We start from the raw sequence: 27,442 nt of genomic DNA, 5'->3' as shown, positions 1-27,442 counted from the left end.
GTTAAAAAAGCCTGATTTTTTTCCAACTTCAAACTGAAGGAAAGTTGAGGCAAAAACAATAACCATGCCATAACATTCAAATCAAAGCACATCAAAATGTAGTATTTACCAATGGGTTATAGGACAATGGTTAAATTATTTTTACTTTGCTACTTGACACTGATCTGTCTTGTCCAAATTTTTCTCAAAGTGCTTTATTTTTTATCAGAAAAACATCCTCTGCTTGCCAGTTGTTAGAAAAGCAAACAACAGAGTGAGTACATGGGCAGGGCAGATCTGGGAGGCTGAGGACAAAAACAAGAACCAAGACTCGTTATATAAGATAAAGAAGGGAAACTAGGTTAAGTTTTAAGGTCAGGTCTCTCTGCGGATGGCTGGGTGTGAAGCACTTCACATGTGCAGGTGGCTCTTTAGTGCACGGACTGCTCAGGCCACAGGCCAGGGAGGGATAAGCATGCCGCATTGCTCATTACCCCATTACAATCCTCATGATGGAGCTGTTGGGGCATTAATGCGCTTCCCCACGACTGCTTCATACTGTTTCTGTGTCAGTAACCCTTCCGTTATGCTTTTACTTTCTTCAAATTTGGGCAATACAACTGCAATGTAGCCTTCGGTTGACGGCTTCTCTTGAAGAATAGATGGCTTATGGAGAATGTTTTCATTCATTTCCATCAGCCGTCCTCTAACACAGCGAGATATGGTATATTCTTCTCCATCTGAGCAGTAAATCGTACACAGAGGTGCAAGCTCTATTAGAAACTGCCCCTCGCTTAAATTTCCCAGAGACCTTGTTCTGAAGTCGGCTACAGTTAGTACTGATTTGATAGGAGATGCTTTTAATTGTTTTTCCACTTTGAAAACTGGATGAGAGTCTGCCAATGTGATGACACATATTCAGTTGGAGCGCTGTAGTATACAGTGGTCCTCACAGGGTTTGCCTTTGACATCGGCTTTGTACCAGCCAGTGAAGTAACGATCCACGAGCCACAGCATCCACAGCCCCAGGCTTGGTGGCCTTGGCAACCAGGACCACGGGTGCCACTACCCCCGCCCTACGGGACTGGAGCACTTCCTCCCAATAACAATGGTTTTCAAGTAGACATGGTGCACTTACCAAAACAGACCATGCACTGAACCATGAAGTACGTCTCCAACAATTTCAAAGACTAAAATCATTCAGAGTATGTTCTCTGACCACAGTGAAATTAATACAGAAATCAAAACCCCAAAAATGTTCCAAATTATTAGAAAATTAAGCAATATACCTAAATAACCTGAATCAAATATGCAATTGCTAGGGAAATTAAAAATACTTATAAGAGAGTAATACCAAATACAGAAATATATTTAGGCTTGTGGAATGTAGCTAAAGCTGTTTCTTAGAGGGATTTATAGCTCTAAATCACCAGTTCTCAAACTCCTACATTTCAGGATCACTTCACTCTTAAAAATAATTTAGGACCCATATCTTACACCATACATCAAAAACAATTCTTGAGGCACCTTGGTGGCTCTGTCAGTTAAGCATCTTACTCTTGATCTCAGCTCAGGTCTTGATCTCAGGGTTGTGAGTTCAAGCCCCACCCTGGAGGAGCTCCACCCCACTTGGAGCCCACTTAAAACAAAAATAGAAAATTCCTCATTGATGTTAAAATAAATATAAAGGTAAAAGTTTAAAGATTCTATAGGATAACATTACCTTGGGATGGACAATTTCCCAATACTATAAAGAAAAAGAGGGGATCCCTGGGTGGCTCAGCGGTTTGGCGCCTGCCTTTGGCCCAGGGCACGATCCTGGAGTTCCGGGATCGAGGCCCACGTCGGGCTCCCGGCATGGGGCCTGCTTCTCCCTCTGCCTGTGTCTCTGCCCCCCCCCTCATATATACATATATATATGAGATACATATATATGAGATATATATGTGAGATATATATATCATGAATAAATAAAATCTTTTTAAAAAGACTGATATATTGGACCTCATTAAAAATAAGGCAGAGTGAAAAATCAAGTCATAAAGTAGAAAAAGATATTTTCAATACATTAGAAAGAATCACATTCAAACATTAAGAAGAATCCCTACAAGCCATTGAGAGGAAGGTAGCATACTAAATATTTTTTAACATGGCAAAATCTTATGGAGGCAACTTCACAAACAAGGATATCCAAATAGGCAATAAGCATTAAAAAATATTTTTATCTCATTATCACCATGGAAACACAAATTAAACCACAATGAGATGACAGTTCATCATGACCAGAGTGGCTAAAATTATTTTATAACAACCATAATGCAAATTTCTCCAAGGGCTCATAGAGCAACTGGAACACTCCTACACTCTTCATGGGGTTTACATTGGTACCATTACTTGGGAAAACAGTCTGGCAAAATCTAATATCATTGAACATATGAAAAACCAAACTCTCTGACTCAATAATTCCACTCCTAGGTGAAGACCCAGAAGAAATTCCTTATATATAACCAGAACAAGCAACATTACTCATAATAACCAAAAACTAGTAATGACCTAAATATCGATTAATAACAGTGAATAAATAGATTGAAGCTATTTCTATAATGCAATTCTGTATTGCAATTAAAAAGGAAGAAGTACTCCTGTCACATGCAACACATGGGTAGATATCAGATGTAACACTGAAAAAGCTCATGCTGTATGATTCTGATTAAAAAATTCAAACATAAAAGGGAACATCATGTACTAGTCCATTCACATAAAATTTAAAAACAGGAAAAACTAATCCATGGTGATAGAAGTATAGTAGTTACCTTTAAGTTATGGTAAAAGAGAGCTTCCTGGGGTGCTAGTAATATTCTGTATCTAGAACTGGCTATGTGAATGTGTTCACTTTGTCATAACAGATTACCTTGTTATAACAGAAGACCTGTCACTTTCCTATAAATATATATGTTTTATTTCAGTAAAAAGTATTTAGCCACCCCCTCCTGCAAACCCTGCATTCAATGTTTTCAGTATGTGCACACATCATATTTATCGAGATTTACCAGTCCCTAAGGAAGTTTAACAAACAATGCTGGCTTGTTTCTTCCTCTTCTTTCCGAATAGTAGAAATAGATAGTCGTGTCTGACTATCCACATATGGAAGTGTGTTCAGTAGAATCAGGACTAAACCATATAGAATCTAATAATCTATATTCAAAAGACAAAAAGCCCCAGAGGCTACTACATGGTGATCATGTCCTCTGCACCCAAAACGCTACTTCAAGTTTAATTATTATAGCAGCAAAATAAAGATATTAATCTCACCAAGAGGAAGTAAGTAGATAAAATACATATAGGAAGTACCACAGACATTGAATCAAAATGGTGGCCAGAATACACACATCTTCCCCTCCACTGTGCCAAATACCTTCAAATTAACTTGTAAACATATGTAGAGAGAGAGGCATATGACACACACATAATAGGGCTGAGAGACAAAAGAGGTACCAGCAGAAGAGCATAAATGGTGAAAAATCCTTAGAAGATAGGCAGCAGATGGGACCAGAGAGCTGAGCAAATAGTAGACAAACCCACACATGATAGAAAACTGCTCTCAAGCTCAAAGTTCATGCAGTAGTATCTGCTCATCCACAAGAGTACATTCCAAGACCCCCAGGGGATGCTGAAACCATGAATAGTACCAAACCCTACATATACTATGTTTTTTCCTTTACATGATACATTTACATGATAAAATGCAATTTATAAACTAGGCACAGCAAAAACAATAGCTAATAATAAAATAGAATGGATTACAGTATACTGTCATAAGATAGGTGAATGTGGTTTCTCTCTCTCTCAAAATACCTTACTGCTCTGTACTTGCCCTTCTTGTGATGACGTGAGATGACACAACATCTACACAAGAAGATGAAGTGAGGTGAAGGATGCATGGTCACATAGCATTAAGCTATGACTGACTTTCTGACCATATGCCAGAAGGAGGACCACTTGCTTCAGGACCACTGCTGACCATGCATAACTGAAATAGCAGGTAACTGAAATCAGGGAGAGCGAACCACGGGTAACCGAAACCACAGAAAGTGAAAGTGCAGATGGGGAGAGGGTAGACCACTGTACAGAGAAATCCCAAGTCTAAATGAAGTAAACATGAAAAGAATGGAGTGAGCCCCTGGGAAATCATCAGGAGATTTGATAAAAGAACTGTATTGAAAGCCAAAGGGTCAGTGGAGCCCCTCTAGGTCCATCCCTGTGCCATCTTGGTTCAAATCCCTGCCTTGCTGCCAACTAGAGGTAACTCCAGGCAAATTAGTGAAGCCCTCTGTGCCTCCAATTCCTCAGCTGCAAAATACAGATAAAATAATAATAGTAACTGCCTCATAATGGTTAATGTATGGGAAATATTTAGAACAGCATCTGATACTGTTAAGTCTCATTAAACATCAGCCATTAATACTACCACTGAAAAACAGGCAGGCAGGGTGTTTGTCCTGTACCTGTGATCTAAAGGGAGGGGACTACTCTAATCAGAGGGCCCCAACGTGGGTATGAAGAGAAACTAGAGATCCTTCCATCCCAACATCCCAACAGATACCAGGCGAACCATGGATAGGCAGCCCTGCCCAAGAATAAAAGTCCTCATTTCCAGAGAAAAACCCTTCTTTCCAGCCTTCCCATCTGGTGTTCTGTGGCCCTCACCCTAGTATGAAGCCCACTGGTCACCACACCCACCCAACTCAGCCCTTTTACAAATAAAAAGACTGTTAGACAAATAGACAAAACCTAAGCCAATTATCCAAGTGTTAGACCTAGTCCTTCACTCTTATCAACTGGTGGCCAAGAATCAGAAATTTAAGGAAAACTAGGAACATGAGGGAAAATGTCAAAGAGGAAACTTTAAAATGACCCAAAGGAAACAGAGGTAATCAAGGTGTACAGGAGAACTTCTAAAGCTTCTCATTAATGCCCACAGACACATTTGTGAAGATACTGTATGCATAAAACAAGAAATGCCTCCAATGAAAAAGGAGCAATCAGAAGGGGGGGGAAATCTCAATTTAAAAAAAAAAGGGTGAGCACAAAATAGAAAAGCTGAATTATGAATTGCTTACTGGGAAGTCAGAGTCCAGGAAACATGCTCCAGAATCTATAACAAAAACCAACAAGAAATGGGAAGTAAAAAGAAGTTTGGCCCAGGCTCATCTTGGTTAAGTGTGTCCAGGACCACCCACCTTCTGAGCACCCCACTCACTCTACCAGGAAGGCCTGTTATCCTCAAGCCAGGCTTGACTTTGAGCTTTCTATAGGAGCTGCTTCTGAATCCCCCTGGACTCACCAGGGGGAAAGGGGTTCCAACTGTAGTTAGGTGTTCCCGGTAAGTACAGAGGCTGTGAGTCCTCTTGGCTCCATGCCTGGAAAGTAGAGACTATCACTGAGGGTAATATTCTACCTTCTGAGTCTAGTAGAATCTCTTCTACTTACTTTCTTCATACCCTAGCTTTTTCTCTTTTTTCAGGAGAGGTATCTATGATTTGGCCAAGGAGACACTTTGCCCTCTATTAGGCAGAACTTCCTCCAAGTTGGTGACATAAGGGTGGATGACTTCTCTAGTTTCCAGCACTGATGCTGGTTTTTTATTTCTTTGGCCATTTTCAATTAGGGTTGATGGAGGAGATTGACATTTTTTCTCATAAATTTCATTCTGTTTCTTTAAAAGTATGCCCACATGTGCTCTATCCAGTGATCATTAGCCGTAGGATTCTTCTACAAGTCTGACCTTTTCCAAGGTTTGATTTCTAGCCTGTGGTTATGGTGTTTGATCTCTTTCAGAGCAAAATGTAGTCCTTCAGGATTTTCTTTGTAGAAAACCCTGCATAGTTAAGGCAGAGTCTTTGGGGAATGTAATCTATTACCAAGGTCACTCTCTTTCTGGGACCCTGTGCATGGGGTCCAGACCACAGACAGGCCCGCATAGGAACCCAGAGTTCCACTGGGAGTCAGGGAGGAAGTAGTCTTTTCTTTTCTTCCTTTGCTTTGATTTGTTCTGTTATGGTCCTTTTCATTGACCCACATAGGTGAAGACCTCACAAGGACAATGTCAAAATAGCTCTTGAGAGGAGTTATAAAATCAGACGACAGAAAAGGTTTTGAACCACATGAAACAGTCTGGCTGGAAAAAATGTACTTCGTTCTCCTCAAGTAATCCTGTCCATCCTAGGAAAATGTCATCACTTTCAGAAGTAAGTAGAAGTTGATGCTGAGAACATTATATTCCTAATGCTCACCAATAAATATTAGCCTAAAAAGAGTTCTAGGGCAGCCCGGGTGGCTCAGCGGTTTAGCGCGGCCTTCAGCCCAGGGCGTGATCCTGGAGACCCGGGATCGAGTCCCACATCGGGCTCCCTGCTTGGAGCCTGCTTCTCCGTCTGCCTGTGTTCTCTGCCTCTCTGTGTGTGTCTCTCATGAATAAATAAATTAAAAATCTTTTTTTTTAAAAAAGAGCTCTAGCACAAATGGTACACCTGTGGGTTTTTTTTAATGAATAAGCAGGAACCCCTTGTTTCAAATTTTAAAAATTGTATAACCAGGCCTAGACCAATGATAGCTCTTGTTCTTTATGTGGATGGTATCTTATAAAATTGAAAAAATAATGAGAAATACAAAACGTAAAACATGATCAAATCTTATTAAAATCTGATTTACAAGAATTAAGAAGCAAAGGTGCCCCTACTCCCGGATATAATCACTGTTAAAAGTCCGGGACAATTCTTCCCACCTTTTTCCTAGGTTTAGATACACATACACACACACACACACACACACACACACTTCTATTTACAAAAGTAACAAGTAATACTTATTTATCTGCAACCACTCCAGAGTAGAGACCTTTGCATTCTGGGATTCATTCAACAGATAAAGTGGAGTGTTCTCTAGATACCAAGCTACATATAACATTTGGATGTCAATCTATTCCCTCCTCAGTACTTGGGAGACACTGCAAGTTCTACTTTCTGGCATTTAATGTTGCTGAGAAAAGTCTGAGAAAGGATCTTTTTCTGACATTCCTTTTTAGAACTCTTTATCTTAGGAAAACTCTTTATCTTAGGGAAAAAATTAATTTCTTCATAAAGTCAAGTGGCTTTTTCTTGTTGATTTTTCTTGGTCTTCACAGAGCCCCTGTAAGTTGCAATATTGGGTCAACTAGTTTATGAATTTTAAGAACTTATAGACAGAAGCAGAGGTTCAGATCCCTTGCCCTACACTGACACAATGAAGACAGTGGGAAGTAAGTGCACCCGCAAACTCAGGGCAGATCAAAAGCCAGCAAACCCTAGGGCCAGAAGTAGGGTCCCCGGTATTAAAGGAACCCTTCCCAAGAGGATCTTCCAAAAGAAGGTTAGTGCCACCAGCAGTAAAAGAAAGTTTCATTCATTGCAGAGGTCAAGCCAATACCAATCAGAGGGGCCTAGGAGCAAATGAGGCCCCTGCGAGGGAGTCGGCTCTGATCACCTGCCAGCAACCAACAAGAACCATCACCATAGTCAAAGCACAAGCAGAAACTCCCTGTCCCACTATTCCCTCCTCCCACCACAGACTCCAAATCCTGAGGCCCGCAGCTCTGGGGAAGGACACTTGGGAGAAAGAAACAGGAGCACACACCCTCCCAGATGGCAAGGGACTCGTGGAGGTCAGCCCCAGCCAGGGAAGGGAACAAAAGGGACTCCAGTCACCCTTCCAGCTATGACCTTCAGTGGATTCGAGCTTCAAGATCTAACCGCCAGGCTGACCCCTGTGTTACATGACTTCACACTGGGGACACGTGGAGGCTAAGTATGGACAGCTTTGAGGGAATAGATTTCTAGATCACCCAACCTTCTTATGTCCTCCTTCCAACAGTCAATCTGTCTGAGAAGACTCTGGAAGCCACTTTACCAAAGAAAAGCACAGCCTTCCCCTGCCTTCCACATCACTGGGCACTGGCCAGGTGGTGGAAACCTCTCATGAAATCGACCCTGACAGGACTCACCTTTTCACACTCTATCTACCACAGAGCCTTGCACCATTTCCCCATGTTCCCCTCTGGCTACCTCCCCTGGCCCCTACTTCTCAGTACAGATTCTTAAGGAGACTTCACTTAGACCATCCCCACTTTCCTCTTCACTCCTCAAACCTGGGGGGGGGGGGCAGCAGGACTCTGCCAGATGCTGAATCAGGACAAGCTTCTCCCCTCCTGCTGAGAGGACCAGGGGTCATGTGAGAGGGCCAGCCCAGGCAAAGGCTCACTACGCCACCAGTGCCAGTCCCCCCCCAGCGCTCCTCACTACAAGAGCTCATCGTGTGACCCACGAGGACCCACAGGACCCGAGGAAAGGCACTGGGGTGGGGGATTCTGGGAATCTCTGGTATGAAGGTGATAGTCTCTCCTCCTTCTTCCTGCCTGACACAGGACCCATGGTGTTTGAGGCTGTGCAGCCAGTGGAGACCATAAGAGAGGCAGCCTTGGTACCACTAAGCTGCTGAAGGCCCCTGGAGGCCTCTCATCTCTGGTCTCTGTGTTGTGTGAATCAAAGAAACCCAGGTCTGTATGGGGCTGTGATGACTGGCAACCAAACTCATTCTTGATTGATACAATCTATAACCTGGATCCCATTAAACTGTTTGTTCTCCCCAGTGACCTTCTAATTTCTAAATCCCCAAGATAAATCTCAGCTCTTAGCTCACGTGGCTTTCAGCATTCTGACCCTCCTGGCCATTCCCTGCTTGAAAGCATGCATCCTTTTTTGGGGTGTCAGCGTGGTGCAGTTCGTTAAGCATCCAACTCTAGATTTCAGCTCAGGTCATGATCTCAGGGTCTTAAGATCGAGCCCCATGTCGGGCTCTGCACTCAGAGTGGAGTCTGCTTGTCCTTCTCTCTCTCTCTCTCTCTCTCAAATAAATAAATGGAAAGAAAAGGAAAGGAAGAGAAGGGAAAGGAAGAGAAGGGAAGGGAAGGGAAGGGAAGGGAAGGGAAGGGAAGGGAAGGGAAGGGAAGGGAAGGGAAGGGAAGGGGCCTAAGCGTTCTCCCCTGACTCCCTAGATACTCTTTCATTACATTTGTGATTTCATTTTGTTCAACCTTGGTTACAGCCTTGGCCTCCTTTCTCTCTGGCTGTATGTAATCTGTCCTCGTGATTTAATCAATTCCCATGGATTTACTGATCAACCTATATATGCTGCTGATTTGGAAATCTATACCTCCAGCCCAAAGTGCTCTCTTAAACTTCAATTATTTTCACACCCCAATTGCCTGCTAGACACTTCATTTGGATATTCCAAAGACACTCCAACTACACAATTTAAAAATTAACAAACTCATCATTCCATTCTTCAAATCTACTTCTTGGCCCACATTCCTTTCTCAACTGGTGGAAGCACCATCACACAGTCGATAAAGTCTGGATTCTGAAAGTTGTTGTAGACCTTATAGAAATTCTAAGGAAATCCCAGAAAAATGTGTGCGTGTCTCTGTGTCTCATATAAGTAAAAGTGAGCAGCTGCCGAAATGCTACCAATCTGTCTCCCCTCTCACTCATCCCACACGTGTCCCCCCACCCAGTCCCACCACTTAATCAGCCATCAATCCCTGTCCCTCCCACATCCCAAGAAGCTCTTGAGTGCATTTCTGTCTCTCCATCCTCATGAACGCACCTTCAGTCAGGTCACCATCATCTCACCCCCGAACTACCCTTCCAGCTTCCTGAATGGGCTCCTCCAATTCTGCCGGGGAGATATCTAAAACATCAGATAGGTAACGTCGCCACCCCCCACCCCAGACTGTTGCCTGTAGAAGAAAACCCACACTCCTACGTATCATGTCCCATGCCCTCCACGATCTGGCTGCCACCGACTGTACCTTTCCCTGCCTCATCCATGGCCAAACCCAGAAGCACCCCACACATCTCCATTTCTCAACTCTCACACAGAAGCCACCCTGTTCTTTCCTACCTTTGTACACGCCGCGCCTGTTGCTTGCCAGGCTTTTCCCACCCAGAGACCCTTCATGGTACAGCTCAGGTGTCACTGCTATGCTCAGCCTGCCTCATGATAAGACCGGGAAACAAAAGGACCCCATGAAAACTGCTTGTTTGCTCCTTTTCCTGTTCTGCTCTTGTAGGACCTACACTGCTGCCTTACACATGCCCTAATAGAACAGATACTGTAGGTCTTCCTTTTAAAGATCAAGGAGTTTCTTTGGAATCTTCCAGCATAACACAGAATATCTAAGGAGTAACCAGGCAGAGTCATCAGGAATGTTTTCCAAGGCCACCAACTTCCTGAGACCTGTGGCTCCAGGGCCTAAGCGACTCATGCGGGACACCTAAACACTCATTTTTGTTCCTGGATGTCTGAGAAGAGACATACACCAGACCATAACCCTAAATTTAAAAACAAAACAAAACAAAACAAAAAACAGACTCCACGCAGCGCAGAGACTCATTCTTCTGGTCTTTCTGAGTCTCCTGGATGCTCTGTCTATATCTGCACTCTCTCTGTGGCTTCAATAAACTCTGCTCTCACTTCCTCTCAGGTCAGATCTTATTTCTATCTTGTGCAAAGCCAAGAACCCTCTTGGCTTCTCCTGAGGGACTCCTTCTGGGTCCTCGGACCCAGCTGGCCTACATCACAGAGATCTAGCTGGGGGCCCCTCCTGTGGGTCCCTATGATACAGTCAGTGCTAACATGGCCCTTATCACCCCGCACCAAAGCTGGTGATGTGTCAGCCTCTTGCAGGGACCTGTGAGATCCCTGAAAGCAAGACCAAGTCTATATTAAATGTCATGGGATCCCCAGCACCTGAAGCATACACCACATAATAGGCCCTGCACCACAAACAGCTCCCCAAAAATGTACTGAAGGCATGCTAAGGATATTTTTTTATTTATTTATTAGAGAGGGGGGGGCAGAGGGAGAAGCAGGCTCCATGCAGGGAGCGTGATTTGGGACTCGATCCCAGGTCTCCAGGATCATGCCCTGGGCTGAAGGCGGCACTAAACTGCTGAGCCACCAGGGCTGCCCCACGCTAAGGATATTGTTTTAATTTCTATCAGTGACACTTTTCTCCAATAAAGTCCCAGGAAATTGGGCCCTGAGTGATAGCAAGGAAATAATGAATGTCTCTGAGACATGTGCCCTCCTGGCCTGGAGATCTTCAGAGAAGTTAAAAAGATTTAAAAAATCATCTCATCATAGAGTTGCTAGATAAGAATAAAAGCAATGCAAAGCATGAATATTAGCTGAAAGAAAGCAAGAACCTATTGCTTTAGTAACTTCCAGAAGGGGGAAAAAAAAAACAGAAAAAGACACAAAAATAGTAACTTGTAATTTTTTTAAAAAATATTTTTTTTATTTATTTATTCATGAGAGACACAGAGAGAGAGGCAGAGACACCGGCAAAAGGAGAAGCAGGCTCCCTGCGGTGAGCCTGATGTGGACTTGATCCCAGGACCCCGGGATCACCCTCTGAGTCAAAGGCAGACACCCAACCACTGAGCCACCCAGGCGTCCTATAAATTGTGATTTTATCTGGATTACCGTACAAGAGTTATATGAGATAATTTTTTTTTTAAGTTCCTCCTATAAAAACAAAACAGCTGAACAGAATGTCACAAGCGAAAGACATGAATCTACAGGAGTTCTCTCTGGAAATGGGAAGACACATCCTTCATAGCAAAACAACAAATATAGATTTAGATTTTTTAAAAAAAAAAGATTTGAGAGAGAGAGAGAGAGCACACAAGCCGGGGAAGAGACATAGGCACCTGGAGAAGCAGACCCCCGCTGAGCAGGGAACCTGATGCAGGACTCAATCCCACGACCCCAGGATCATGACCTGAGCCAAAGGCAGGTCACCACCCACGTGCCCTAGAATGTAGATTTTCTTAAAAAGAAAACAGCCAATAGGTCAGCAACCTGTATATGTTAAAGTTTTTTGGAGAAAAGGCTGATTGACTCACCACCTTGGAAAAAAAAAATTTAAAAAAACCTCTTGGGGACCACAAAGATCCCTCAGGGTCCCTGACTGTGCGTGTGATCCATTGTCCCCTGCTTTCCTATTGAGCCCTATACTCTCCCCAGCACCCTAAGAAAAGCCAGACTTCAGTAACCCTCCTAAGCAGGCAGAAAAGAAATCATCCGTGTAGTAAAATCCCTTTCTATGGCCCTCGTCACATCCTCTGGCCTTTGCTGTTCGGTTAAATTCAGTGCTGCTGAACACCAACTGTGACCCTCCCGGATCACCACTGGAAGGTCCTGGCGATCCCAGGGGGTCGCTGTTGCTGTTGCCAGCACGCAGCTCCCGTGTATCAGGGAGGAGAATCCTCTTGGGCCTCACGTTTGGTGGTTTCTGGACATTTGATGCCACTGAGACATGGGAAGAATAATGGCCAAAACAAAACAAAAAAGACTTACATGCACATTAGGCCACACCAGATGCATTAAGTCAAGGCTGGGTCTGCATCTAGAGAGGAAGGCTAGAACATTTCTGGGATTTTGTAAATCTCCCTGAAACAGAGACTGAGCTCATTCATAACTCCAAAATTCAGGTCAGAAAACAGTGCTGCGAAATGGCCTGTGATCCACCCCCTATTGCAGGGCACCCCCACAGCAGAGCCGGCTCGGGCAGGTGCCTGGGGTATGCAATTCAGGATCCTCCTTCCCGGCTCTGCCCCAAGCAGCTCCCCTCCTCTTCTGGGAGCCCACCGGGTACCTTTTAGCAAACCCTCCCTCAGAGCCCCACCCTTCCGTACTCTTCCAAGGACAAGCACCTTAAAATACTCATTTGTTTCCACCATGTCACTTTAGCTCAAGGCTAACAGGCTAAAATCAAGAGACTACCACGTCAATGTATTTTGAGATGCTGATAAGAAAAGAAAAGGTAGAAATGAATATGACATTCTTTCTCTCCCCCATTCTTCCGTGACCTTGCTCAACACTTGACAACCATACTTCCTCTCCAGGACATGTCCCTGAAAACTTATGTGTAATCTGGTTTTCGTCATTCAAAACACATTTTATTTTAAATTAACTTCAGAAGCTTGCTTATTTAAAAGTGTCACTGAAGAATCCTTTGCTAAAATGAAAGGGTGTTCATGATGCAGAAATCACTCTTATATCTATCTGGTGGTCATATAAATTCATATGTGGGTGTATCAGCTTTTCTCAAAATGCTGAGCATCTCTATGATTTAGGGGAAAAGGTAATTAGTTAAGCTTCTTCAAAAACAGTTTTTCGATTGCTCTTGCTCTAGCCCACCCCGGCTTTTTCCTAAGCCACACTGGTTTACTTGGGTCCTTTACCCAATAAGAAACCATTCTGTGATCTCAAAGTAGACCGTAGAGCCCACCACATATGTTCTACCTCTCTCTGGCCAAACTGAGGTGACTCTGAAACTTTAGTAAAATTTTGCTTTCTAAAAAAATACCTGTAATGACAAAGCAAGGGAAGAAAATCTGTGGGTTGAACTCAATTCTAGAGCCAAATTAGGGTGGTAAACACTTGTGTGACCACAGAGCACATGCAACATCTTACACGTTTGCAAACATGAGACCAACATGCTTCCAAACAGGAGACGAACAGGCTTGCAAACATGAGACCAGCAGGCTTGCACACATGAGACCAAGATGCTTCCAAACATGAGACCAGCACAGACTGGCACCCGCCCCCGCCAGCCATGCAGGGAGGGAGATGCTGAGGAGTGTGTGCCTGCATCACGCCTGTGGCAGATGTGGTTTGAGGAGCCTGTCTCTACAAAGGAACACTCTGGGGTCTGAACTTTAAGCTCACACCATGGTTGCTGCTGGGGTTCTCTATTAACCACTGGATGAAAGGCACCAGAGGAGATTTCTGCTAGGATGGTCCCTCTTGCCTCCACAAGTTCTTCTCACTTTGAAAATGCTGGGAGTCCTACAGGGTCTGGTTTCAGCCTTTCCCTCCTCTCTTCTTACTCTCCTGGGAAATTCTGCACCCTCTCAAAGGTTCACTTACCATCAAGCACACTAATTAATTTTTTTAAAGATTTTATTTATTCATTCATGAGAGACACACAGAGAGAGGCAGAGACGTAGGCAGAGGGAGAAGCAGGCTCCATGCAGGAAGCCTGATGCTGGATTCAATCCCAGGACCCCGGGAGCCAAAGGCAGACGCTCAACTGCTGAGCCACCCAGGCATACCAAGCACGCAAATTATTATCTTTAGCCCCAGATCAGTCTCCTGAGCTCCAGATCCACACATCCAGCTGCCTCCTGGATATTCAACCCAACATGCCCCAGACCCCTCATCTCTGTCTCCCCCTCAGCATCTGTCCCTCCGCAGCTGCCCTTCCCAGACAGCACCAACTACCCAGATGCCAAGTAGAGGAACTAGAAAAGACCTCACCTATTATGACTCCTAGCTTTGACCTCAAGAATGCACAAAAATCTCAAACCAATTCAACTTGCCCTTGAAGATAATCAGACACAAACCCTGTCCCTTCTGTGTTCAGCAACACTGGCCTCCTCCATTGGCCCTAGTGTGGACACAGCCCGTCCAGGAGCCAGTGCTTCAGACAGACAGCTGGCCACCACCCCAAAATGACCCACAGGCCACTGTCCCTAGATCTAGCAATAAGATGAGCTTCACAGTTTTCATGTTGTTGTAGGATGTCCTCATCTGAAGAGTTAGCCGTTCCACATCTGACTGTTCCACCTACCATCTCTTAGCTCCAACCTCACCCTCTGCGCCTACTGGGTGACACTGGGGCTAGGATTCAGCCATCTGCATTGCTCAGTCTTCCAGTTATGTTCCAACAGCAGAAAGAGGGAGGAGAGAGGAACAGACTGGCTCCTGCTTCCAGCCTCTAGCTGTACCACCCCTCCCCCAGCACCAGGAGAAGCTCCTGCTCCCACTCTTGGCACCTGAAGCATGGGCTCTGGGTGTCGTAGCTCAAACCACTCGGGCAGGTGGGCACCACCCATGTCAGCCTCTCCTCTGAGTGCTTAGGTGCCACAACCTCTTCATTCTGGCCCCCAGGAGGCAGCTGCTTCCTCTAATTACTACTCTCTGGATTATTCCAGCCTCCATGCCGCTTCCTTTAGCCTTCCATCCCCCATTTCATCAGAAGCCCCACCTGTTTGAAACATGCAGCATGGTTTCTGGATTCTACCTGGACCTTGGGGGTCATGATACACAATCTCCTCTGCCCTCTAGTTTGTTTACTTCTGTTACTGATTTTATGCTGTGCTCACAAAATATCACTTGCCACTGCAGAAGTCTCCACAGCTGGTTACCATATATGCTGCCAAAGAGGCTGATTTTCAGACTGGAAAGGAAAGAACTAGTATCAGTGACAAGAAACTAAAGCCTCAGAAAGAGGCCAGATGCACAGGCAGAGAATCCTGGCCCATAATCCACGTAACTCAACTTTCAGATGCTGAAGTCAACCTCATACTAAATATTTAACAGGTGAAGAGAAATACAGGCCTGTTTTAAATGTTTGCTTTTTCTCCGTATGGACACAAATACACTTCAAGATCCGATGAAGAAGACGAGTCTACTCCTGACCCCTCTCTTCGGTCCTGCCCCTCCTCCCACCATCCACAGAGTCCTGTGAGCTCCACCTCCCAGGGAGCAGCAGAGCCTGTCAGCTCCCCCCCTCTGCCGCAGGAACCCTGGCCCAACCCACCAGCACCTGGTTCCTGGACGACAGCATCTGCCACTTTTCCAGCCCTCAGTGCAGGGATAACTGTATCAGCATGGAAAATAATGCAACTCACTCCTTATGACATCCAACTCAGTAATAGGTGGGTTCCACTGCTGGGAAAGATTTCTCCCTACATATCTCACGTCTCTGCAAGTCTTGCAAGCAGAGGCTTTGCTCCCTTATTCAAGACTACCTTTTCAAGGATGGTTGCATGACGACTAGTCCTGGAAGATACAGTGTCTCTCTCCAGGTAAATTGACAGGTTTATTTACCATCCAGCATAATGAAGACCATGTCTCCCTCTGGAGCAAAGGTCAGGCAGGCTTACTGCCCATTATAAAAGATTCAGGTTCCCAAGGCTCTAGGTTCCTCTCCTGTAACACCGGGTACTGTGTGTACAAGAGTCCCAGCCCTCTTAATGTCTGCCCTGTGGGAATCTGCACTTGGGGCTTTGGCACAAGAATATACTGAAACTCTGGCTACTGCTACTGCCGAGAGAAATAAAGTCATCTGTCTCTGACCCAGGAGCTTATATCTTCTGCCAGCATTCATGAAACTGAGCTGGCCAACTTGTTAGCTTACAAGGAGGGTAAAATTTCAGACTCTCCACAGTTCTTTTTTTTTTAAGATTTTTTTTATTTTTATTTATTTATTCATGAGACAGAGAGAGAAAGAGAGAGAGAGAGAGAGAGGGAGAGACACAGGCAGATGGAGAAGCAGGCTCCATGTAGGGAGCCTGATGTGGGACTCAATCCCAGGTCTCTGGGATCAGGCCCAGGGCTGAAGGCAGCGCTAAACTGCTGAGCCACCCGGACTGCCCTCTCCACAGTTCTTAACATACATCACTAAGTGTGAGGACAAAAGCTATTAAGCTTTAAAAGACCATATAAATAGCTTCATAATCTAGAACTGGGAAAGATGTCTTAAAAGGAATACATAAAAGCACTTACACATAGAGGGGAGAAAACAAATAAACCTGACCATATCAAAACTAAGAACCACCATTTATCAGCAGACACTATTCAGAGTTTGAAGATGTCTGCAATAATAATATCAATACACAACTGACAAAGGCTTAGATCCAGAATGAACATATATCCTTTTAATAAAAAGAAAGACAAAAACACAATAGGAAAATGAGCAAAATATCTGAGCAGACCCTTCACAAAAGAGGGAATCCAAATGGCCAACAGACATATGCATAGACATATGCTCAACCTCATTCAAAGTCAGGAAAATACAAAGCACAATGAAAACCAGCACAGAAAACCATTCTGGAAAATAGGTGGCATTATCTAGCAATATACACAATATGACCCAACAATTCTACTCCTTAGATATATCCTCTAGGAGACATGTCTGAGAATGTTCACAGCAGTGTATGTTGTAACAGCCAAACACCGGAAACAACCCAGAAATCCACTAAGAGGAGAATGGATGAATAAATTATGGTATAGTTTGTGACAAATGAAATCAAATGGGGTTGCTTATGTCAAGAGGTTTTTAAGATGGAGCTTGGAGGTTTTAATGGGATGGGCCTTGTGCACGTCGTCACTGGCAGAACCATAAACTTCTGAACTGGGAAAACCACAAATATTCCAAGGATTCAGCCAGAACACCTGCAACTTGCTTCAGTAAGGGACTCAGCTTAGTGAGAGCCTCAGCAATCAATTTCACTCAATCGAAATTAGCTTTTGGCTGCCAATGCCAATCAAAAATTCTTTGTAAACAATGTACAAACATTCCCTTTTTGCTTTTAAAACCCCTGACTTTTGCTCCAAGGTAGAGCATTATTTGGGTTGTGTACCCTAATCTGTGTACCCCAAATTGCAATTCTTTGATCCCAAATAAATGCTCTAGCTTAATTACCATGTCCCAACAATTTTAGGTTGACATGACATACAATGGTATTCTATATCACGATAAAAATGAATGAGCTGCATCTACATGGATGGCCCCTGAGAAATAAATGTTGAGTGAAAAGAGGTAAAAACATAAAAGATAATATACAATATGACTTTGTTTTCATTAATTTCAAAAACAGGTTAAAGTAACCCATTGTATTTAGGGATGCATACTTAGGTCATACAAGTATAAAATAGAAGCAGTCAATGACTACTACTATAGATAGGATTGTAGTTACTTTTAAGAGAAAGAAGGGTAGAACAAAAAGGAGTACATGCTTTCTGGGGCGCTAGCAATGTTCTAGTTCTTGTCTCTGGTGGGGTTACACTACCATTCAATTTATAATAATCCAACAGTCTGTATATGTTTTTTGTCCTATAAAAAACAACATAGAAAAAAATGAAAACAAACAAACAAAAAAAGAAACAACACCCAGATCATGAAAGGGAACACTGCCAGGAATCCAGAAGGCCCCCACATATCCCTTTGCAATACAACCTCCTCCCGCCTCTAACATTACCCCTATCCTGACATTTATCCACTAAGTGTACACTAGTAAATACTATGGTTCACCTCGGTCTGTTTTGATTTTTACACAAATGAGAATCAATTGAATATTTGCATTTGGCTCTAAAAACTGTTGACAGGTCAATTAATTACTATGATGTATATGCTTCTTCCAACATAACAATATCTTTGTAGAGAATTATAGTTCAGCTGAAACAAAGATAACATGCTAGAACTTCATAAGTGTGTGAGAAGTCGTGTTGAGAACAACAATTTAGATTTAGTAAAGCAACATTATCCATGACATTAACTCAGTGGTGTTAATTGGAATTTTATTGGGTTGGCAGTTTTATTTGCACTTAATTTGAAATAACTTTGGACTTTATAGTTGCCTCAAAGCTATAAGCATAAGTTAACACTTACTTTTATGGTTATACATATTTAAGTAACAATATTTGTAATCAGACTAAATTTAACCCAACACAAGGAGTGCTTTATAAAAATATGTCCCTACTGCACACAGGTTTGAGAAGCCCTGTGTAGGAGTCAGCTTTCACACTTCCCTTCTTACTCCTCCACCTTACCCCCAGGGCCACAACTTGTTACCTAAAACCAGGCTCTCTCAAGCAAAACACTTTCTAAATCGTCCATGACATCTCTGTGTAGTGATGTCAGGCACTCTTGCCTGTTGGCTCTGGAATTCATACCAGTTCCATTTGTCATATAGGTGATCAAAGCTAGAGACCAAATTGAGGCACAGTGAGCCAGCGAAGAGTGAAAACAGTTTATTTGGGCCAGGTGACAATTCTTTGAAATGCTAATAATGATTATCTATGCTCATACTCACGCATCCCTACTGCTTAATTATGATCCCACTGAAAAGAGCCCTCGCCCAGTCTCTCTCTTTCCTACTGCTGCTGTAAAACATTACCAAAAATTTAGCAGCTTAAAACAACATAACATAGCTCCTTGCAGTCCTGAAGGTCAGAAGTCTGAATTCATCTCCCAGGGCTGAAATCAAGGTGTCAGTGGGGCTTGTTCCTTCTGGAGGCTCCAGGCAACCATCTGTTTCCCTGTCTTTCCTAGCTTCTAGAGTCGCTGCATCCTTTGGCCCCTAGCCCCTGCACCACATCACCCCAACCACTGGCTTCCATCTTCACATACCTTTTCCTCTGTCCTTCAGCGTTTTGTAAGGACCCTGTGATTACATCAGACGCAACTAACTGTCCCAAGATTTGATTTAATTAAAATTATCTATTTAATTTAATCACAGCTAGAAGATTCCTTTGCCATATACAGTACCATTCACAGGTTCAGGAGATTAGGACATGGATATTTTAGGGGGTCACACCCAGGTAGCAGAAGTCTGGCCTATGACAGGGTCAAAAGAAGCACACAAACTCCTGCCTTAAACGCAATCTGTTTCTCTGAGAATGGATACTACACTACTGTGGTACAAGAGGTGTATATGGCCATTGTCCCAGGTTTCTGCAGAGAGCTCTGAAAACCTTTAGAAGTTCTTGAGTGATAGGAGTGTCTTTTGTCATTCATTCATAAGGACTCCCTTTTAGAGCCCAGCAGAGCTTCTGATAATGAAGTGATTTAGGAAGGGGTCTCAAATGGGACTGGTCACCAGAAAGAGCAGATGATAGAAGGCTGGAACTTCTAGTCCAGCCCCAGACCTCCAGGGGAGAATCAGTTGCCAATGACCAATGATTTAATCAATCATGCCTGTATGATGAAGCCTCCATAATAACCCAAAAGGACAGGGTTCGGAGAGCTTCTGGATTGGTAGACACGTGGAGATTCCAGGAGAGTGGTGCACTCAAAGGCTGCAGAAGCTCCACATCCCGTCCCCATGCCTCACCCTGTGCATCAATTCCATCCACTGGTCCTGAGTTACATCCTTTCATAATAAACTGGGGCTCTTCTAAGTACGGTGTTTCTCTGAGTTCTGTGAGCCGCTCTAGCAGGTTAATGGAACTCAAGGAGGGAACCTTCCATGTAGAGCTGGTAAGTCAGAAGCTCAGAGAACCTGGACTTGCAGTTGGTGACAGAAGTAGGAGCGAAGGGGCGCTCTTGTGGGATGGAGCCTTTAAGCCTGTGGGCTCTGATGCTGTCTCCAGATGGACAGTGTGAGGACCACATTAACTGCTGGGTGGTATTAGAAAAACTGTCCCCATTAACTACAATGAGCTACCAGAGATTTAAAACACACACACACATAATCATTTTAGCAACTGTTTCATTCTTTTTAACTAGAAAATAATTCGAAGAATTTGTTTTTGTTTTTTTCAAAATAATCTTTTTGAAATAAATGTCTGGCTTACAGAGAAGTTGCAAGAATATTGCAAAGAATTTCCCAGTACTATAAAGCTCTCCGATATTCTGCACCAATTCCCAAATGTGACTTCATTGGCTTGTATTCCCCACCCCGTCTGTCTCTCTCCAGCTCTCTCTTCCCTAAACCATTGTGAGAACAGAGACAGTTATGATGCCCCCTTTATCCCTGAACATTTCATTATGTATTTCCAATGCACTTGAGCTTTCCAAGGTGTTTGGTGGGCTGAAATGACTGTGGCAAACGTTTTTCAAGGGAAATATTCTTTAGGTCCCAACACTCAAAGAAGATGAGCCATTGTTCTGGAAAGCAGAGAGTGTCACACCTCATTATCACAGAAAAGCTATTTTTCAAATTACTTGATCCAAACCCTGGTCACCAAGACTTTTGCCCCTAAGCTCCTATGGGCAGGTACCTGTAGTACATAATCTCTACCCACTACAAAGAAGCTCAGCAAAGCTGCCTCTGAACAGCACAGAGGGAGGAACAATGCATGCATGGAAAATAATCTTCAGCTTTGGGTTGTTCCACACTGCCTTCTCTATATACTGACCTCAAGTAAACTGAAACTCCCTCTAGGATGACAGTTTTGCCACCGTATCTATCAGTGCTTTGTGTCTGTCCCATAATCATCCAAGTGTGACGATCACTCATTTGTGATCCTTACTCATTGATGATTTCTGCTCTTACTCACTTTTAGAATTTAATGGAAAAACTGCATTTGGCAAAGATTCGTCATGCTCTGGGTTGCGTGGGAAGCTGAAATAAACACAGGGTCACAATACAGTGGAAGAGTTGTGCAAACCCTCAAAGAGCAAAGGAATGTGAAGTCAAGTCTATGGCAGAGTACGAAGGAAGAGCTCTGGGCAGGTAGGAAAGACTCCATAAGGCAAGTGCGATGGGAATTATGCCTTGGAGAATGAGTGCCATTTGGAGAGGCTAAGAGGAGGGGGAAGAAAATCTCCCAGACGAAGGGAAACCATGACTCAATGCACCAGGGATGTAGGTGTCGTGTATGTCTAGGCACAGAATGTGACATACCCAATGTGGCTCGACAATGGAGGGTTTGTGTAGACGTGAGGCTCGAATAGATCATAAAAGCTTGGACAACGTGTTATATGACTCCATGGTCTTTATTCCATAGTCACAGATGGTCTCCCAGAAAACAAATTTCCTTTCCATTACCAAGTAATTAACACCTTACAAGTTTAATATTCAAAACCTTGACCTAGTTCTGTCTCGACTAAGCAATTTCTTAAGGCCCCCTCCCACTGCATGCCTCTGAACTCTGCTGGGAGGTCAACCAAGGAAGACATCACAAATACACCCAGCAGAGAAAGGCCAATACACAACAGGAAAAAGCACAATTTCTGCATAACCTGCCCTCCACCTCATTACACAGTCATTGAGACCTGACTGAAAAGAAGCAGTATCTGGATTTGTCACAAGGCCCAATGCTATGTAAGTTTTTCTAAAGAGGATTATTTTGGGGTACCTGGGTGCTCCGTCCATTAAGCAACTGCCTTTGGCTCAGGGCATGATCCCAGGGTCCTGGGATTGGGCCCCACGTGGGGCTCCCTGCTCAGCAGGGAGTCTGCTTCTCCCTCTACCTCCGACTCTGCCCCTGCTCATGCCCTCTCTCTCTCTCACTCATTCTCTTTTAAATAATTAAATAAATAAGATCTTAAAAAAAAATAAAAATAAAGGGAATTATTTTCAAATTGCTCTAGAAGGAAAAAAGACATAACATTTTTAACAATGTGAGAAGCAGGAAAAATGCTGCAGGTGCTACTTCATCTAGATAATGAGTATTCCCTGAATTCTACACAGAATGACACCTTGTCTGGAGGGGGCTGCTGGGGAGAGAGATGGAGCAAGGTGACAGCCAGAAGAAGTGGGGAGGCAGAGTGATGGTTACACTGTGACTATATGTGTGTGAGAGAGGGGGAGAAGGCGGGGGAGAAACGGGGGTAGGGGAGGAAAAGAGAGGGTAGGAGGGGGAAGAAAGAAGACCGAAGCGGGAGTCAAGGTCAGGGAGAAGGTGGCCAGAGCAGGACCACAGTCTGCCCTCCCTCACAGAGACAGAGGCACAGAAGAGCTTTCTAAATCTAATCTGCAGGAAAACCAAAGCAAAGCAGCTTCCGTCAGAACCAGGAGCAGCTCTGCTGATGTCAGAGACAAGGAGAGCATCATGCTTTCAGGCTGTGGCTGCTGCTACAAGGAAATTTTTTGGAACATAAGTCCCTAAGGCTTCTGACTCTGAGTTAGGGGACCTCAGAGAAGTCAAGAACTAGATTAATATTAAGTATATGTAGACCTGTTAAGAAAACAAAGAACATTAAATCCATTTTACTCAAAGGGGATTTTTTTAAGGTTTTTTTTTTTTAATCACCTTAAATGTATACTCTATCTCTTAAAAATTAAGGAGCCAGTGTCAATGCCCCCTCAATATAGAAAGGTAACATCACCCACAGTCTTATCACTGGCAGTAAGGTTTCCTGAAGAGTTTTCCAAAATCTCCATTAATGGAGAGAAGCAGAGCTGGGCCGAGTCCCTTGAAGTACCACGTGGCATTTGTCTCCCTGGGGAGGACCTGTCAGGGTCATCCCAGACCTCCTCACAGGACCCAGGTCTGAAGACCCCTGCACCATTGCTTCTCCACATGAAAGCCCCCAGAGTGGCAAGTCTGTCCTGCAGATACTACGCGGAACCACAGGAGGGGTGACTGTCCATCTGAGGGCCTGGCTCCTCTCAGGGCCAGTGTCACTCCAAGTGACAAACTCCTCCGTTACCCTGAACCCCTGTGAGCTTCTTTGTATGCAACATTAAGGCACCATATCACACCTGCCCAGTGCGACATAGGGGTGATAGGAGAGGATCCCAGGGGGTGGTGGTGAAGATAAGGGTGTGGCTTCTCAGGAGCCCAGGCAAATTGAGGGGTGGGGGGAAGGAGAGGTGCATGGGACACCAGGGGAGAGCAAAACGGAGTTGTTTTGTCAGGAGCCTAGAGATTTAAGAGCTGACAGGGATGCTCACAGACCAAGAGAACAGGAATTTGCAAACTTTGGTATTTTTAAAGGCAGTAAATACCTATGATAGTACTCCTAATAGTAAGAAAAACAGAAAATATATTATTATAAATATATTATATTTCAATATATTAGCATAACAATTATATATGTATATATAAATGTATATCATAAAGTATTTTATTAAAGACTTTCATATATATTTTATAAAAACAATAAATATAAAACATTAAAATAACTATTAATAATTTACTATCATTATTATTGTTTCCATACAATAAAGTGTTTCTAACTCTTCATTTTCTTAGGAAAGGATTCTTCATTTTTTTAACTATTGCTATTTCATTTAAATACTAAAATTATAAGCAGAATCAAGTAAATTCAGATTTGATAGAAACTCATTTTTTTCTTTTGTCCTTATTTTTCTCATTTTGCTAAAGACCAGTGAACCCTTCAGAGAAGGCCAGAAGCTGGTACGTGGAGCTAGAGAGCAGGTGTGAGTGGACACCAGGCACTCCTGCCAGCCATGTCCCTACCTGTAGTCCTACAGGTGGCTCTCCAGAGTAGGTACCTCCCATGAGGAGCGAGATGAAGGCACAAACACTGGGGTGCCAGCTCCCACCAGCATGTCTTATTCACTCTGTTCTTCTGATTGGCTGGTTCTCTCTTGGGAAAGCCTGAATATCATCCTCCTGCTGAGTGGTGGACATGCTTTATGTAGTCCTGTGTAGAGCCAGAGAAAAGTCCCTCTTTTCACTTTGACTGCTGGGAAGCTCAACATCAAATCTGAGGATTGAGACGCCTTGGTGGCTCGCTCAGTTAAGCACCTGACTCTTGATTTCAGGTCAGGTCATGATCTTGGGGTCCTGGGACCAAGCCCTGCATCGCCTTCTGCGTTCAGTGCAGAGTCTCTTCTCCCTCTCCCTCTGCTCCTCACCCCCGCCCCGCACTTCCCTATCACTAAAATAAATGAATAAAATATTATTTAAAAAAATCTCAGGATCAACAATAGCAACTCCACTGACTTTTTGTTTAAAAGATTTTTATTTATTCATGAGAAGACAAGCAGAGACAGAGGCAGAGGGGGAAGCAGGCTCCCTACGGGGAGCCATCTGATGCAGGACTCGATCATAGGACCTCGGGATCACAACCTGAGCCAAAGGCAGATAGATGCTCAACCACTGAGCCACTCAAATGCTCCAACACGGACTTTTTTATAAGTGTTGTTTACATGTATATCTACTCCCAGAGACCTTCACAAGCCTGGCCTTTACTACATATATTTATAGTTTCCCTGATCATGAATCATTATTACCATCAACATTTTACTTTTTAAATTTCTTATAAATTGCTTCAAATCCTATGTGGGATAGAGAATATAAATTTTTAAAATCTGAGTTAAAGTTATAAAATTTTGCTAAAACAATTCGCTCATAGAGGCCAGCTGAGGCAAACATACAGTCTCTTATGTAATAACCAAACTGCAGAACAAAAATCATTTATGCCACCATATTAGACATTAGGGCCCAAGCATATATAAAGAAAAGCTATTTTTCCCTGAAAGATATAATATAGTGAGGCATCAGCTTAATTTAAAATTCACAGAGCTTCTAAACAATAAGAGGCACTTTTCTTTTCCATGAACAAAGACGTTTTATTCATATGTGAATAAAGCAAAGATTCTTTCTATTCTATCTACATGAAGCAATTCTGCATCTCTATACAAAATGAGGTATTTTGCACCAGGCAGAGCCATATTACTGAATTGCTGTGCATTGTGGATGAAGTTGTCTGATTGCACATGCATTAATAACAAAAAGCACTTTGTACTTCCAAAGAAGAAAAAAAAATCCTTAAGCCTTCCATGACACTCTGTTTTTCCCTCAACATAAAGCCAATGGGCGAACCCATACATTAATGTGTTCCCGTGGAACCTAGCACTGGGCATGCGCCTTAAGGAAGAAACGTGGGTGCCCACAGCCATTGGACCAAGTAAAAGAAATGTGAAACTCCACCCCAAATATTTCTAAGCACTGTTCTTGGTTCACTTTTTTCAAGGGTGTGTCTTAAAATAGGTTTTGTGAGATTGGGGGTAGGGATGGAATCTCCCCAAAGTGACTGCAAACTCCTCTGAGATAGCAAAAAATAGTTTCTACTTATTCTAGGGTTAAACCCATGAATTATTCATATTTCTTGATAATTTGGAAGGCATCATAAAAATAGCACATTCTTAAAAGAACTTTTGCCCTCTTTCCTTCTCCAGAAGTTTAAATCCTATTCTTAAAGTGTAAATATAGTTCTTAAATTTAACAGGAACTGACACTGACCAACTCATTAAATTTAACAGAAACCCACCTTTATCAGGCCAATAAAACTGGATTTGAAGTATGAAGTCCTAACTTTAAAACAAACTTCTTTGTTACTCCCATTGCTGAGCAATGAATTCCTGAGCAGTTCTGAGCTCTTGGGTAAAGAGCTAGTGAGAAGTGAGACAGCAGAAAATAGACGCTAATTTAAACCCGAAATTCACAGTGATGGGCTGGTAGCAAAACCTAACTTGACCATCATAGTCTTTACAGCGCCCCAGGAGGGGTTGGCGGGACAGCTTTCACCCCAGTAACTACATCCCTGGATTCTTTTTTTTTTTTTTTTCATCCCTGGATTCTGATCTCAGCACATGCAGGCCATGCCTCCTGCTTCCTCACCTCCGACACCAGCCAAGCTCTATTCTCCTCTCTTCCACGTAGGACAAGGCTTGGGCACAATGGCCCATTCCATAGATGATCCCACTGCCCTCACTCTTTTGTTCCATACTTTTCATAAGAAAAATGGGTATTTCTTAAATGTGTGGAATTTTTAAAGCATACTAAAATGCTCTGTGTGTATATTTAAAAAAAAAAAAAAAACATTGAGGTGCCTGGGTAGCTCAGTGATTGAGCATCTGCCTTCAGCTCAGGTCATGACCCCAAGGTCCTGGGTTCGAGTCCTACTTCAGGCTCCCTGCTTGGCAGGGAGTCTGATTCTCCTCTCCCTCTCCTTCCGCTGGTTCTTGCTCTCTCTCTCTCTCTCTCTCTATTCCATCTCTTGAATAAAATCTTTAAAAAAAAAAATTCAGTCCATAAAGGTGCACCCAATGCTTACTTCACAGTAAGCTGCTGGGTGAGGGGCTTTTGCACCAGTGGCCTCCAAACCAGCTGCCTAGTTTCCACCTTTGCCCCTATAAAGTCTATTCTCAGGCAGCAACCAGAATGATCTTTCTTAAATTTAAATCCATCTTGCCCCTCCAATATTCCAGAAGCCTCTTTTCACTCAGCGTGAAAGCCAGAGTCTTTAAAGTGAGGCTCCACATGAACAGTCTTCTATCCTCCCTGGCCACCCTCCTCTCCATCACCCATTCTGCTCCAGCCACTCTCCTCCCGGGTCCTCAAACTCCTCAGGCATGCTCCTTCCCCCAGGCCTTGGCACAGGCTGTTCCCTCTGCCTAGCACACACTTCTAGCCGCTACCTGCATAGCCAAACATCCTCGCCTCCAGGTTAGTTCAGATGTCCCCTTGTCCTTGAGACCTACACTGACTGCTTTTGAATTTACTTTTGAACTTAGCATATAATACATTCATCAGTTTTGTTCACAGAAATATTCTACACACCTAGAAAAGTATCTGGTACACAGTGGGTACTCAATAGATATGTTTTGTTTTGTTTTGTTTTGTTTTGTTTTGTTTTAAGTAAGCTCCGTGCCCAGTGTGGAGCCCAGCATGGGGCTTGAACTCATGAGATCTGAAATCAAGACCTGAGCTGAGATCAACAGTCTGGATGCTCAATCAACTGAGCCACACAGGTGCCTCTCAATAAATACGCTTTAAATGAATGAAGGATTACCTGGAAGATCCAAGATAAATCAATAAGATAAATAAATCAATAAAAGAGATCAGTAAAGATCATGACTCAAAAATA

The 27,442-nt window shown here is 43.4% G+C and overlaps 1 protein-coding gene and 1 pseudogene across 6 annotated transcripts in view; both read right to left on the bottom strand.

Annotated features, from left to right (window-relative positions):
- The window catches only part of SH3GL3 (SH3 domain containing GRB2 like 3, endophilin A3), a 137,415-nt gene that overhangs the window by 64,172 nt on the left and 45,801 nt on the right, over nt 1-27,442 (bottom strand). The gene's annotated exons all lie outside the window — the stretch shown is intronic.
- Nucleotides 399-996, bottom strand: LOC119870923 (annotated as a pseudogene).

The sequence above is a fragment of the Canis lupus genome, chromosome 3 (assembly GCF_011100685.1).
Source record: "Canis lupus familiaris isolate Mischka breed German Shepherd chromosome 3, alternate assembly UU_Cfam_GSD_1.0, whole genome shotgun sequence".
NCBI lineage: Eukaryota > Metazoa > Chordata > Mammalia > Carnivora > Canidae > Canis > Canis lupus.
The sequence above is the reverse complement of the archived record's forward strand: the minus strand, read 5'-3'. Positions and strand labels throughout refer to the sequence as shown.